Here is a 12,610-nt window from a genome sequence, read left to right on the forward strand (position 1 = left end):
TTAAAGAAACTAAAACAACAATAATAAAAAGGTAATTAAAACAAAAAGTTGTTGGGAGCCAACAACACGCGGTGTTCCCAAGCGGTCCCCCATCTAAGTACTAACCGCGCCCGACGCTGCTTAATTTCGGTGATCGGACGAGAACCGATGTATTCAGCGTGGTATGGTCGTTGGCATACTAATTTCCTAGAATTTGCCACTTGAGTACGTTACGTTTCACGTAAGAAAAGTGTCTGCAAATGAGATTAGGACTACAACTGGGGTATCTTTTTTATTCCATCTTTATCACAGTATTCATCGAATATTCTCCGACTCAACTGTTTAACTGTTTCTGCGCCTTTCAATATATTTAATATGTATTATTTTCTTAATTGTCTATGCCAAAATTCAGGTAAAGATACTTTATCTTAAATATTCTAAGTTGCACGTATATGAAGACGCAGGCGTGAACTAGCAATAGTAAACATAATGATAGATTGTACTGACACTATTTCATATTACTGTTGCACATATGTACATATGTACTAACTCATTATGTATTGTGTCACTTATGCAGTTCCCAATTCTTATGATATATATTTATATATGTATATGTATGTATATAAATATATATAAAAATGTTTTTTTTTTGTTAAAGAAACTAAAACAACAATAATAAAAAGGTAATTAAAACAAAAAGTTGTTGGGAGCCAACAACACGCGGTGTTCCCAAGCGGTCCCCCATCTAAGTACTAACCGCGCCCGACGCTGCTTAATTTCGGTGATCGGACGAGAACCGATGTATTCAGCGTGGTATGGTCGTTGGCATACTAATTTCCTAGAATTTGCCACTTGAGTACGTTACGTTTCACGTAAGAAAAGTGTCTGCAAATGAGATTAGGACTACAACTGGGGTATCTTTTTTATTCCATCTTTATCACAGTATTCATCGAATATTCTCCGACTCAACTGTTTAACTGTTTCTGCGCCTTTCAATATATTTAATATGTATTATTTTCTTAATTGTCTATGCCAAAATTCAGGTAAAGATACTTTATCTTAAATATTCTAAGTTGCACGTATATGAAGACGCAGGCGTGAACTAGCAATAGTAAACATAATGATAGATTGTACTGACACTATTTCATATTACTGTTGCACATATGTACATATGTACTAACTCATTATGTATTGTGTCACTTATGCAGTTCCCAATTCTTATGATATATATTTATATATGTATATGTATGTATCTAAATATATATAAATATATATAAAAATGTTTTTTTTTTGTTAAAGAAACTAAAACAACAATAATAAAAAGGTAATTAAAACAAAAAGTTGTTGGGAGCCAACAACACGCGGTGTTCCCAAGCGGTCCCCCATCTAAGTACTAACCGCGCCCGACGCTGCTTAATTTCGGTGATCGGACGAGAACCGATGTATTCAGCGTGGTATGGTCGTTGGCATATTAATTTCCTAGAATTTGCCACTTGAGTACGTTACGTTTCACGTAAGAAAAGTGTCTGCAAATGAGATTAGGACTACAACTGGGGTATCTTTTTTATTCCATCTTTATCACAGTATTCATCGAATATTCTCCGACTCAACTGTTTAACTGTTTCTGCGCCTTTCAATATATTTAATATGTATTATTTTCTTAATTGTCTATGCCAAAATTCAGGTAAAGATACTTTATCTTAAATATTCTAAGTTGCACGTATATGAAGACGCAGGCGTGAACTAGCAATAGTAAACATAATGATAGATTGTACTGACACTATTTCATATTACTGTTGCACATATGTACATATGTACTAACTCATTATGTATTGTGTCACTTATGCAGTTCCCAATTCTTATGATATATATTTATATATGTATATGTATGTATATAAATATATATAAAAATGTTTTTTTTTTTGTTAAAGAAACTAAAACAACAATAATAAAAAGGTAATTAAAACAAAAAGTTGTTGGGAGCCAACAACACGCGGTGTTCCCAAGCGGTCCCCCATCTAAGTACTAACCGCGCCCTTATCCCGACGCTGCTTAATTTCGGTGATCGGACGAGAACCGATGTATTCAGCGTGGTATGGTCGTTGGCATACTAATTTCCTAGAATTTGCCACTTGAGTACGTTACGTTTCACGTAAGAAAAGTGTCTGCAAATGAGATTAGGACTACAACTGGGGTATCTTTTTTATTCCATCTTTATCACAGTATTCATCGAATATTCTCCGACTCAACTGTTTAACTGTTTCTGCGCCTTTCAATATATTTAATATGTATTATTTTCTTAATTGTCTATGCCAAAATTCAGGTAAAGATACTTTATCTTAAATATTCTAAGTTGCACGTATATGAAGACGCAGGCGTGAACTAGCAATAGTAAACATAATGATAGATTGTACTGACACTATTTCATATTACTGTTGCACATATGTACATATGTACTAACTCATTATGTATTGTGTCACTTATGCAGTTCCCAATTCTTATGATATATATTTATATATGTATATGTATGTATATAAATATATATAAATATATATAAAAATGTTTTTTTTTTTGTTAAAGAAACTAAAACAACAATAATAAAAAGGTAATTAAAACAAAAAGTTGTTGGGAGCCAACAACACGCGGTGTTCCCAAGCGGTCCCCCATCTAAGTACTAACCGCGCCCGACGCTGCTTAATTTCGGTGATCGGACGAGAACCGATGTATTCAGCGTGGTATGGTCGTTGGCATACTAATTTCCTAGAATTTGCCACTTGAGTACGTTACGTTTCACGTAAGAAAAGTGTCTGCAAATGAGATTAGGACTACAACTGGGGTATCTTTTTTATTCCATCTTTATCACAGTATTCATCGAATATTCTCCGACTCAACTGTTTAACTGTTTCTGCGCCTTTCAATATATTTAATATGTATTATTTTCTTAATTGTCTATGCCAAAATTCAGGTAAAGATACTTTATCTTAAATATTCTAAGTTGCACGTATATGAAGACGCAGGCGTGAACTAGCAATAGTAAACATAATGATAGATTGTACTGACACTATTTCATATTACTGTTGCACATATGTACATATGTACTAACTCATTATGTATTGTGTCACTTATGCAGTTCCCAATTCTTATGATATATATTTATATATGTATATGTATGTATATAAATATATATAAATATATATAAAAATGTTTTTTTTTTTGTTAAAGAAACTAAAACAACAATAATAAAAAGGTAATTAAAACAAAAAGTTGTTGGGAGCCAACAACACGCGGTGTTCCCAAGCGGTCCCCCATCTAAGTACTAACCGCGCCCGACGCTGCTTAATTTCGGTGATCGGACGAGAACCGATGTATTCAGCGTGGTATGGTCGTTGGCATACTAATTTCCTAGAATTTGCCACTTGAGTACGTTACGTTTCACGTAAGAAAAGTGTCTGCAAATGAGATTAGGACTACAACTGGGGTATCTTTTTTATTCCATCTTTATCACAGTATTCATCGAATATTCTCCGACTCAACTGTTTAACTGTTTCTGCGCCTTTCAATATATTTAATATGTATTATTTTCTTAATTGTCTATGCCAAAATTCAGGTAAAGATACTTTATCTTAAATATTCTAAGTTGCACGTATATGAAGACGCAGGCGTGAACTAGCAATAGTAAACATAATGATAGATTGTACTGACACTATTTCATATTACTGTTGCACATATGTACATATGTACTAACTCATTATGTATTGTGTCACTTATGCAGTTCCCAATTCTTATGATATATATTTATATATGTATATGTATGTATATAAATATATATAAATATATATAAAAATGTTTTTTTTTTGTTAAAGAAACTAAAACAACAATAATAAAAAGGTAATTAAAACAAAAAGTTGTTGGGAGCCAACAACACGCGGTGTTCCCAAGCGGTCCCCCATCTAAGTACTAACCGCGCCCTTATCCCGACGCTGCTTAATTTCGGTGATCGGACGAGAACCGATGTATTCAGCGTGGTATGGTCGTTGGCATACTAATTTCCTAGAATTTGCCACTTGAGTACGTTACGTTTCACGTAAGAAAAGTGTCTGCAAATGAGATTAGGACTACAACTGGGGTATCTTTTTTATTCCATCTTTATCACAGTATTCATCGAATATTCTCCGACTCAACTGTTTAACTGTTTCTGCGCCTTTCAATATATTTAATATGTATTATTTTCTTAATAGTCTATGCCAAAATTCAGGTAAAGATACTTTATCTTAAATATTCTAAGTTGCACGTATATGAAGACGCAGGCGTGAACTAGCAATAGTAAACATAATGATAGATTGTACTGACACTATTTCATATTACTGTTGCACATATGTACATATGTACTAACTCATTATGTATTGTGTCACTTATGCAGTTCCCAATTCCTATGATATATATTTATATATGTATATGTATGTATATAAATATATATAAAAATGTTTTTTTTTTTGTTAAAGAAACTAAAACAACAATAATAAAAAGGTAATTAAAACAAAAAGTTGTTGGGAGCCAACAACACGCGGTGTTCCCAAGCGGTCCCCCATCTAAGTACTAACCGCGCCCGACGCTGCTTAATTTCGGTGATCGGACGAGAACCGATGTATTCAGCGTGGTATGGTCGTTGGCATACTAATTTCCTAGAATTTGCCACTTGAGTACGTTACGTTTCACGTAAGAAAAGTGTCTGCAAATGAGATTAGGACTACAACTGGGGTATCTTTTTTATTCCATCTTTATCACAGTATTCATCGAATATTCTCCGACTCAACTGTTTAACTGTTTCTGCGCCTTTCAATATATTTAATATGTATTATTTTCTTAATTGTCTATGCCAAAATTCAGGTAAAGATACTTTATCTTAAATATTCTAAGTTGCACGTATATGAAGACGCAGGCGTGAACTAGCAATAGTAAACATAATGATAGATTGTACTGACACTATTTCATATTACTGTTGCACATATGTACATATGTACTAACTCATTATGTATTGTGTCACTTATGCAGTTCCCAATTCTTATGATATATATTTATATATGTATATGTATGTATCTAAATATATATAAATATATATAAAAATGTTTTTTTTTTTGTTAAAGAAACTAAAACAACAATAATAAAAAGGTAATTAAAACAAGAAGTTGTTGGGAGCCAACAACACGCGGTGTTCCCAAGCGGTCCCCCATCTAAGTACTAACCGCGCCCGACGCTGCTTAATTTCGGTGATCGGACGAGAACCGATGTATTCAGCGTGGTATGGTCGTTGGCATACTAATTTCCTAGAATTTGCCACTTGAGTACGTTACGTTTCACGTAAGAAAAGTGTCTGCAAATGAGATTAGGACTACAACTGGGGTATCTTTTTTATTCCATCTTTATCACAGTATTCATCGAATATTCTCCGACTCAACTGTTTAACTGTTTCTGCGCCTTTCAATATATTTAATATGTATTATTTTCTTAATTGTCTATGCCAAAATTCAGGTAAAGATACTTTATCTTAAATATTCTAAGTTGCACGTATATGAAGACGCAGGCGTGAACTAGCAATAGTAAACATAATGATAGATTGTACTGACACTATTTCATATTACTGTTGCACATATGTACATATGTACTAACTCATTATGTATTGTGTCACTTATGCAGTTCCCAATTCTTATGATATATATTTATATATGTATATGTATGTATCTAAATATATATAAATATATATAAAAATGTTTTTTTTTTGTTAAAGAAACTAAAACAACAATAATAAAAAGGTAATTAAAACAAAAAGTTGTTGGGAGCCAACAACACGCGGTGTTCCCAAGCGGTCCCCCATCTAAGTACTAACCGCGCCCGACGCTGCTTAATTTCGGTGATCGGACGAGAACCGATGTATTCAGCGTGGTATGGTCGTTGGCATACTAATTTCCTAGAATTTGCCACTTGAGTACGTTACGTTTCACGTAAGAAAAGTGTCTGCAAATGAGATTAGGACTACAACTGGGGTATCTTTTTTATTCCATCTTTATCACAGTATTCATCGAATATTCTCCGACTCAACTGTTTAACTGTTTCTGCGCCTTTCAATATATTTAATATGTATTATTTTCTTAATTGTCTATGCCAAAATTCAGGTAAAGATACTTTATCTTAAATATTCTAAGTTGCACGTATATGAAGACGCAGGCGTGAACTAGCAATAGTAAACATAATGATAGATTGTACTGACACTATTTCATATTACTGTTGCACATATGTACATATGTACTAACTCATTATGTATTGTGTCACTTATGCAGTTCCCAATTCTTATGATATATATTTATATATGTATATGTATGTATATAAATATATATAAATATATATAAAAATGTTTTTTTTTTGTTAAAGAAACTAAAACAACAATAATAAAAAGGTAATTAAAACAAAAAGTTGTTGGGAGCCAACAACACGCGGTGTTCCCAAGCGGTCCCCCATCTAAGTACTAACCGCGCCCGACGCTGCTTAATTTCGGTGATCGGACGAGAACCGATGTATTCAGCGTGGTATGGTCGTTGGCATATTAATTTCCTAGAATTTGCCACTTGAGTACGTTACGTTTCACGTAAGAAAAGTGTCTGCAAATGAGATTAGGACTACAACTGGGGTATCTTTTTTATTCCATCTTTATCACAGTATTCATCGAATATTCTCCGACTCAACTGTTTAACTGTTTCTGCGCCTTTCAATATATTTAATATGTATTATTTTCTTAATTGTCTATGCCAAAATTCAGGTAAAGATACTTTATCTTAAATATTCTAAGTTGCACGTATATGAAGACGCAGGCGTGAACTAGCAATAGTAAACATAATGATAGATTGTACTGACACTATTTCATATTACTGTTGCACATATGTACATATGTACTAACTCATTATGTATTGTGTCACTTATGCAGTTCCCAATTCTTATGATATATATTTATATATGTATATGTATGTATATAAATATATATAAATATATATAAAAATGTTTTTTTTTTGTTAAAGAAACTAAAACAACAATAATAAAAAGGTAATTAAAACAAAAAGTTGTTGGGAGCCAACAACACGCGGTGTTCCCAAGCGGTCCCCCATCTAAGTACTAACCGCGCCCTTATCCCGACGCTGCTTAATTTCGGTGATCGGACGAGAACCGATGTATTCAGCGTGGTATGGTCGTTGGCATACTAATTTCCTAGAATTTGCCACTTGAGTACGTTACGTTTCACGTAAGAAAAGTGTCTGCAAATGAGATTAGGACTACAACTGGGGTATCTTTTTTATTCCATCTTTATCACAGTATTCATCGAATATTCTCCGACTCAACTGTTTAACTGTTTCTGCGCCTTTCAATATATTTAATATGTATTATTTTCTTAATAGTCTATGCCAAAATTCAGGTAAAGATACTTTATCTTAAATATTCTAAGTTGCACGTATATGAAGACGCAGGCGTGAACTAGCAATAGTAAACATAATGATAGATTGTACTGACACTATTTCATATTACTGTTGCACATATGTACATATGTACTAACTCATTATGTATTGTGTCACTTATGCAGTTCCCAATTCCTATGATATATATTTATATATGTATATGTATGTATATAAATATATATAAAAATGTTTTTTTTTTTGTTAAAGAAACTAAAACAACAATAATAAAAAGGTAATTAAAACAAAAAGTTGTTGGGAGCCAACAACACGCGGTGTTCCCAAGCGGTCCCCCATCTAAGTACTAACCGCGCCCGACGCTGCTTAATTTCGGTGATCGGACGAGAACCGATGTATTCAGCGTGGTATGGTCGTTGGCATATTAATTTCCTAGAATTTGCCACTTGAGTACGTTACGTTTCACGTAAGAAAAGTGTCTGCAAATGAGATTAGGACTACAACTGGGGTATCTTTTTTATTCCATCTTTATCACAGTATTCATCGAATATTCTCCGACTCAACTGTTTAACTGTTTCTGCGCCTTTCAATATATTTAATATGTATTATTTTCTTAATTGTCTATGCCAAAATTCAGGTAAAGATACTTTATCTTAAATATTCTAAGTTGCACGTATATGAAGACGCAGGCGTGAACTAGCAATAGTAAACATAATGATAGATTGTACTGACACTATTTCATATTACTGTTGCACATATGTACATATGTACTAACTCATTATGTATTGTGTCACTTATGCAGTTCCCAATTCTTATGATATATATTTATATATGTATATGTATGTATATAAATATATATAAATATATATAAAAATGTTTTTTTTTTGTTAAAGAAACTAAAACAACAATAATAAAAAAGCTAATTAAAACAAAAAGTTGTTGGGAGCCAACAACACGCGGTGTTCCCAAGCGGTCCCCCATCTAAGTACTAACCGCGCCCTTATCCCGACGCTGCTTAATTTCGGTGATCGGACGAGAACCGATGTATTCAGCGTGGTATGGTCGTTGGCATACTAATTTCCTAGAATTTGCCACTTGAGTACGTTACGTTTCACGTAAGAAAAGTGTCTGCAAATGAGATTAGGACTACAACTGGGGTATCTTTTTTATTCCATCTTTATCACAGTATTCATCGAATATTCTCCGACTCAACTGTTTAACTGTTTCTGCGCCTTTCAATATATTTAATATGTATTATTTTCTTAATAGTCTATGCCAAAATTCAGGTAAAGATACTTTATCTTAAATATTCTAAGTTGCACGTATATGAAGACGCAGGCGTGAACTAGCAATAGTAAACATAATGATAGATTGTACTGACACTATTTCATATTACTGTTGCACATATGTACATATGTACTAACTCATTATGTATTGTGTCACTTATGCAGTTCCCAATTCCTATGATATATATTTATATATGTATATGTATGTATATAAATATATATAAAAATGTTTTTTTTTTTGTTAAAGAAACTAAAACAACAATAATAAAAAAGTAATTAAAACAAAAAGTTGTTGGGAGCCAACAACACGCGGTGTTCCCAAGCGGTCCCCCATCTAAGTACTAACCGCGCCCGACGCTGCTTAATTTCGGTGATCGGACGAGAACCGATGTATTCAGCGTGGTATGGTCGTTGGCATACTAATTTCCTAGAATTTGCCACTTGAGTACGTTACGTTTCACGTAAGAAAAGTGTCTGCAAATGAGATTAGGACTACAACTGGGGTATCTTTTTTATTCCATCTTTATCACAGTATTCATCGAATATTCTCCGACTCAACTGTTTAACTGTTTCTGCGCCTTTCAATATATTTAATATGTATTATTTTCTTAATTGTCTATGCCAAAATTCAGGTAAAGATACTTTATCTTAAATATTCTAAGTTGCACGTATATGAAGACGCAGGCGTGAACTAGCAATAGTAAACATAATGATAGATTGTACTGACACTATTTCATATTACTGTTGCACATATGTACATATGTACTAACTCATTATGTATTGTGTCACTTATGCAGTTCCCAATTCTTATGATATATATTTATATATGTATATGTATGTATCTAAATATATATAAATATATATAAAAATGTTTTTTTTTTGTTAAAGAAACTAAAACAACAATAATAAAAAGGTAATTAAAACAAAAAGTTGTTGGGAGCCAACAACACGCGGTGTTCCCAAGCGGTCCCCCATCTAAGTACTAACCGCGCCCTTATCCCGACGCTGCTTAATTTCGGTGATCGGACGAGAACCGATGTATTCAGCGTGGTATGGTCGTTGGCATACTAATTTCCTAGAATTTGCCACTTGAGTACGTTACGTTTCACGTAAGAAAAGTGTCTGCAAATGAGATTAGGACTACAACTGGGGTATCTTTTTTATTCCATCTTTATCACAGTATTCATCGAATATTCTCCGACTCAACTGTTTAACTGTTTCTGCGCCTTTCAATATATTTAATATGTATTATTTTCTTAATTGTCTATGCCAAAATTCAGGTAAAGATACTTTATCTTAAATATTCTAAGTTGCACGTATATGAAGACGCAGGCGTGAACTAGCAATAGTAAACATAATGATAGATTGTACTGACACTATTTCATATTACTGTTGCACATATGTACATATGTACTAACTCATTATGTATTGTGTCACTTATGCAGTTCCCAATTCTTATGATATATATTTATATATGTATATGTATGTATATAAATATATATAAATATATATAAAAATGTTTTTTTTTTTGTTAAAGAAACTAAAACAACAATAATAAAAAGGTAATTAAAACAAAAAGTTGTTGGGAGCCAACAACACGCGGTGTTCCCAAGCGGTCCCCCATCTAAGTACTAACCGCGCCCTTATCCCGACGCTGCTTAATTTCGGTGATCGGACGAGAACCGATGTATTCAGCGTGGTATGGTCGTTGGCATACTAATTTCCTAGAATTTGCCACTTGAGTACGTTACGTTTCACGTAAGAAAAGTGTCTGCAAATGAGATTAGGACTACAACTGGGGTATCTTTTTTATTCCATCTTTATCACAGTATTCATCGAATATTCTCCGACTCAACTGTTTAACTGTTTCTGCGCCTTTCAATATATTTAATATGTATTATTTTCTTAATTGTCTATGCCAAAATTCAGGTAAAGATACTTTATCTTAAATATTCTAAGTTGCACGTATATGAAGACGCAGGCGTGAACTAGCAATAGTAAACATAATGATAGATTGTACTGACACTATTTCATATTACTGTTGCACATATGTACATATGTACTAACTCATTATGTATTGTGTCACTTATGCAGTTCCCAATTCTTATGATATATATTTATATATGTATATGTATGTATATAAATATATATAAATATATATAAAAATGTTTTTTTTTTGTTAAAGAAACTAAAACAACAATAATAAAAAGGTAATTAAAACAAAAAGTTGTTGGGAGCCAACAACACGCGGTGTTCCCAAGCGGTCCCCCATCTAAGTACTAACCGCGCCCTTATCCCGACGCTGCTTAATTTCGGTGATCGGACGAGAACCGATGTATTCAGCGTGGTATGGTCGTTGGCATACTAATTTCCTAGAATTTGCCACTTGAGTACGTTACGTTTCACGTAAGAAAAGTGTCTGCAAATGAGATTAGGACTACAACTGGGGTATCTTTTTTATTCCATCTTTATCACAGTATTCATCGAATATTCTCCGACTCAACTGTTTAACTGTTTCTGCGCCTTTCAATATATTTAATATGTATTATTTTCTTAATAGTCTATGCCAAAATTCAGGTAAAGATACTTTATCTTAAATATTCTAAGTTGCACGTATATGAAGACGCAGGCGTGAACTAGCAATAGTAAACATAATGATAGATTGTACTGACACTATTTCATATTACTGTTGCACATATGTACATATGTACTAACTCATTATGTATTGTGTCACTTATGCAGTTCCCAATTCCTATGATATATATTTATATATGTATATGTATGTATATAAATATATATAAAAATGTTTTTTTTTTGTTAAAGAAACTAAAACAACAATAATAAAAAGGTAATTAAAACAAAAAGTTGTTGGGAGCCAACAACACGCGGTGTTCCCAAGCGGTCCCCCATCTAAGTACTAACCGCGCCCTTATCCCGACGCTGCTTAATTTCGGTGATCGGACGAGAACCGATGTATTCAGCGTGGTATGGTCGTTGGCATATTAATTTCCTAGAATTTGCCACTTGAGTACGTTACGTTTCACGTAAGAAAAGTGTCTGCAAATGAGATTAGGACTACAACTGGGGTATCTTTTTTATTCCATCTTTATCACAGTATTCATCGAATATTCTCCGACTCAACTGTTTAACTGTTTCTGCGCCTTTCAATATATTTAATATGTATTATTTTCTTAATTGTCTATGCCAAAATTCAGGTAAAGATACTTTATCTTAAATATTCTAAGTTGCACGTATATGAAGACGCAGGCGTGAACTAGCAATAGTAAACATAATGATAGATTGTACTGACACTATTTCATATTACTGTTGCACATATGTACATATGTACTAACTCATTATGTATTGTGTCACTTATGCAGTTCCCAATTCTTATGATATATATTTATATATGTATATGTATGTATCTAAATATATATAAATATATATAAAAATGTTTTTTTTTTTTGTTAAAGAAACTAAAACAACAATAATAAAAAGGTAATTAAAACAAAAAGTTGTTGGGAGCCAACAACACGCGGTGTTCCCAAGCGGTCCCCCATCTAAGTACTAACCGCGCCCTTATCCCGACGCTGCTTAATTTCGGTGATCGGACGAGAACCGATGTATTCAGCGTGGTATGGTCGTTGGCATACTAATTTCCTAGAATTTGCCACTTGAGTACGTTACGTTTCACGTAAGAAAAGTGTCTGCAAATGAGATTAGGACTACAACTGGGGTATCTTTTTTATTCCATCTTTATCACAGTATTCATCGAATATTCTCCGACTCAACTGTTTAACTGTTTCTGCGCCTTTCAATATATTTAATATGTATTATTTTCTTAATTGTCTATGCCAAAATTCAGGTAAAGATACTTTATCTTAAATATTC

General features: G+C 33.3%; 1 protein-coding gene, 11 non-coding genes and 9 pseudogenes across 12 annotated transcripts in view; 1 reads left to right on the plus strand and 20 right to left on the minus strand.

The window, feature by feature from the left end:
- The window catches only part of mib2 (mind bomb 2), a 260,282-nt gene that overhangs the window by 104,587 nt on the left and 143,085 nt on the right, over window positions 1–12,610 (plus strand). The window lies entirely within an intron of this gene.
- LOC138856508 (5S ribosomal RNA) lies at window positions 57–175 on the minus strand. Its single transcript, XR_011395724.1, has one exon. It is a non-coding gene; the product is annotated as a 5S ribosomal RNA (ribosomal RNA).
- On the minus strand, window positions 688–806 carry LOC138856509 (5S ribosomal RNA). The gene has a single exon (XR_011395725.1). It is a non-coding gene; the product is annotated as a 5S ribosomal RNA (ribosomal RNA).
- LOC138856510 (5S ribosomal RNA) lies at window positions 1,329–1,447 on the minus strand. The gene has a single exon (XR_011395726.1). It is a non-coding gene; the product is annotated as a 5S ribosomal RNA (ribosomal RNA).
- LOC138856625 (5S ribosomal RNA) lies at window positions 1,961–2,086 on the minus strand (annotated as a pseudogene).
- LOC138856511 (5S ribosomal RNA) lies at window positions 2,610–2,728 on the minus strand. Its single transcript, XR_011395727.1, has one exon. It is a non-coding gene; the product is annotated as a 5S ribosomal RNA (ribosomal RNA).
- Window positions 3,252–3,370, minus strand: LOC138856512 (5S ribosomal RNA). Its single transcript, XR_011395728.1, has one exon. It is a non-coding gene; the product is annotated as a 5S ribosomal RNA (ribosomal RNA).
- Window positions 3,893–4,018, minus strand: LOC138856626 (5S ribosomal RNA; annotated as a pseudogene).
- Window positions 4,532–4,650, minus strand: LOC138856513 (5S ribosomal RNA). The gene has a single exon (XR_011395729.1). It is a non-coding gene; the product is annotated as a 5S ribosomal RNA (ribosomal RNA).
- LOC138856514 (5S ribosomal RNA) lies at window positions 5,174–5,292 on the minus strand. Its single transcript, XR_011395730.1, has one exon. It is a non-coding gene; the product is annotated as a 5S ribosomal RNA (ribosomal RNA).
- Window positions 5,815–5,933, minus strand: LOC138856516 (5S ribosomal RNA). The gene has a single exon (XR_011395732.1). It is a non-coding gene; the product is annotated as a 5S ribosomal RNA (ribosomal RNA).
- LOC138856517 (5S ribosomal RNA) lies at window positions 6,456–6,574 on the minus strand. The gene has a single exon (XR_011395733.1). It is a non-coding gene; the product is annotated as a 5S ribosomal RNA (ribosomal RNA).
- Window positions 7,097–7,222, minus strand: LOC138856628 (5S ribosomal RNA; annotated as a pseudogene).
- Window positions 7,736–7,854, minus strand: LOC138856518 (5S ribosomal RNA). Its single transcript, XR_011395734.1, has one exon. It is a non-coding gene; the product is annotated as a 5S ribosomal RNA (ribosomal RNA).
- LOC138856629 (5S ribosomal RNA) lies at window positions 8,378–8,503 on the minus strand (annotated as a pseudogene).
- LOC138856519 (5S ribosomal RNA) lies at window positions 9,017–9,135 on the minus strand. Its single transcript, XR_011395735.1, has one exon. It is a non-coding gene; the product is annotated as a 5S ribosomal RNA (ribosomal RNA).
- On the minus strand, window positions 9,658–9,783 carry LOC138856630 (5S ribosomal RNA; annotated as a pseudogene).
- On the minus strand, window positions 10,307–10,432 carry LOC138856631 (5S ribosomal RNA; annotated as a pseudogene).
- LOC138856632 (5S ribosomal RNA) lies at window positions 10,955–11,080 on the minus strand (annotated as a pseudogene).
- LOC138856633 (5S ribosomal RNA) lies at window positions 11,593–11,718 on the minus strand (annotated as a pseudogene).
- LOC138856634 (5S ribosomal RNA) lies at window positions 12,243–12,368 on the minus strand (annotated as a pseudogene).

Source organism: Bactrocera oleae, chromosome 3 (genome assembly GCF_042242935.1).
Source record: "Bactrocera oleae isolate idBacOlea1 chromosome 3, idBacOlea1, whole genome shotgun sequence".
Lineage (NCBI taxonomy): Eukaryota > Metazoa > Arthropoda > Insecta > Diptera > Tephritidae > Bactrocera > Bactrocera oleae.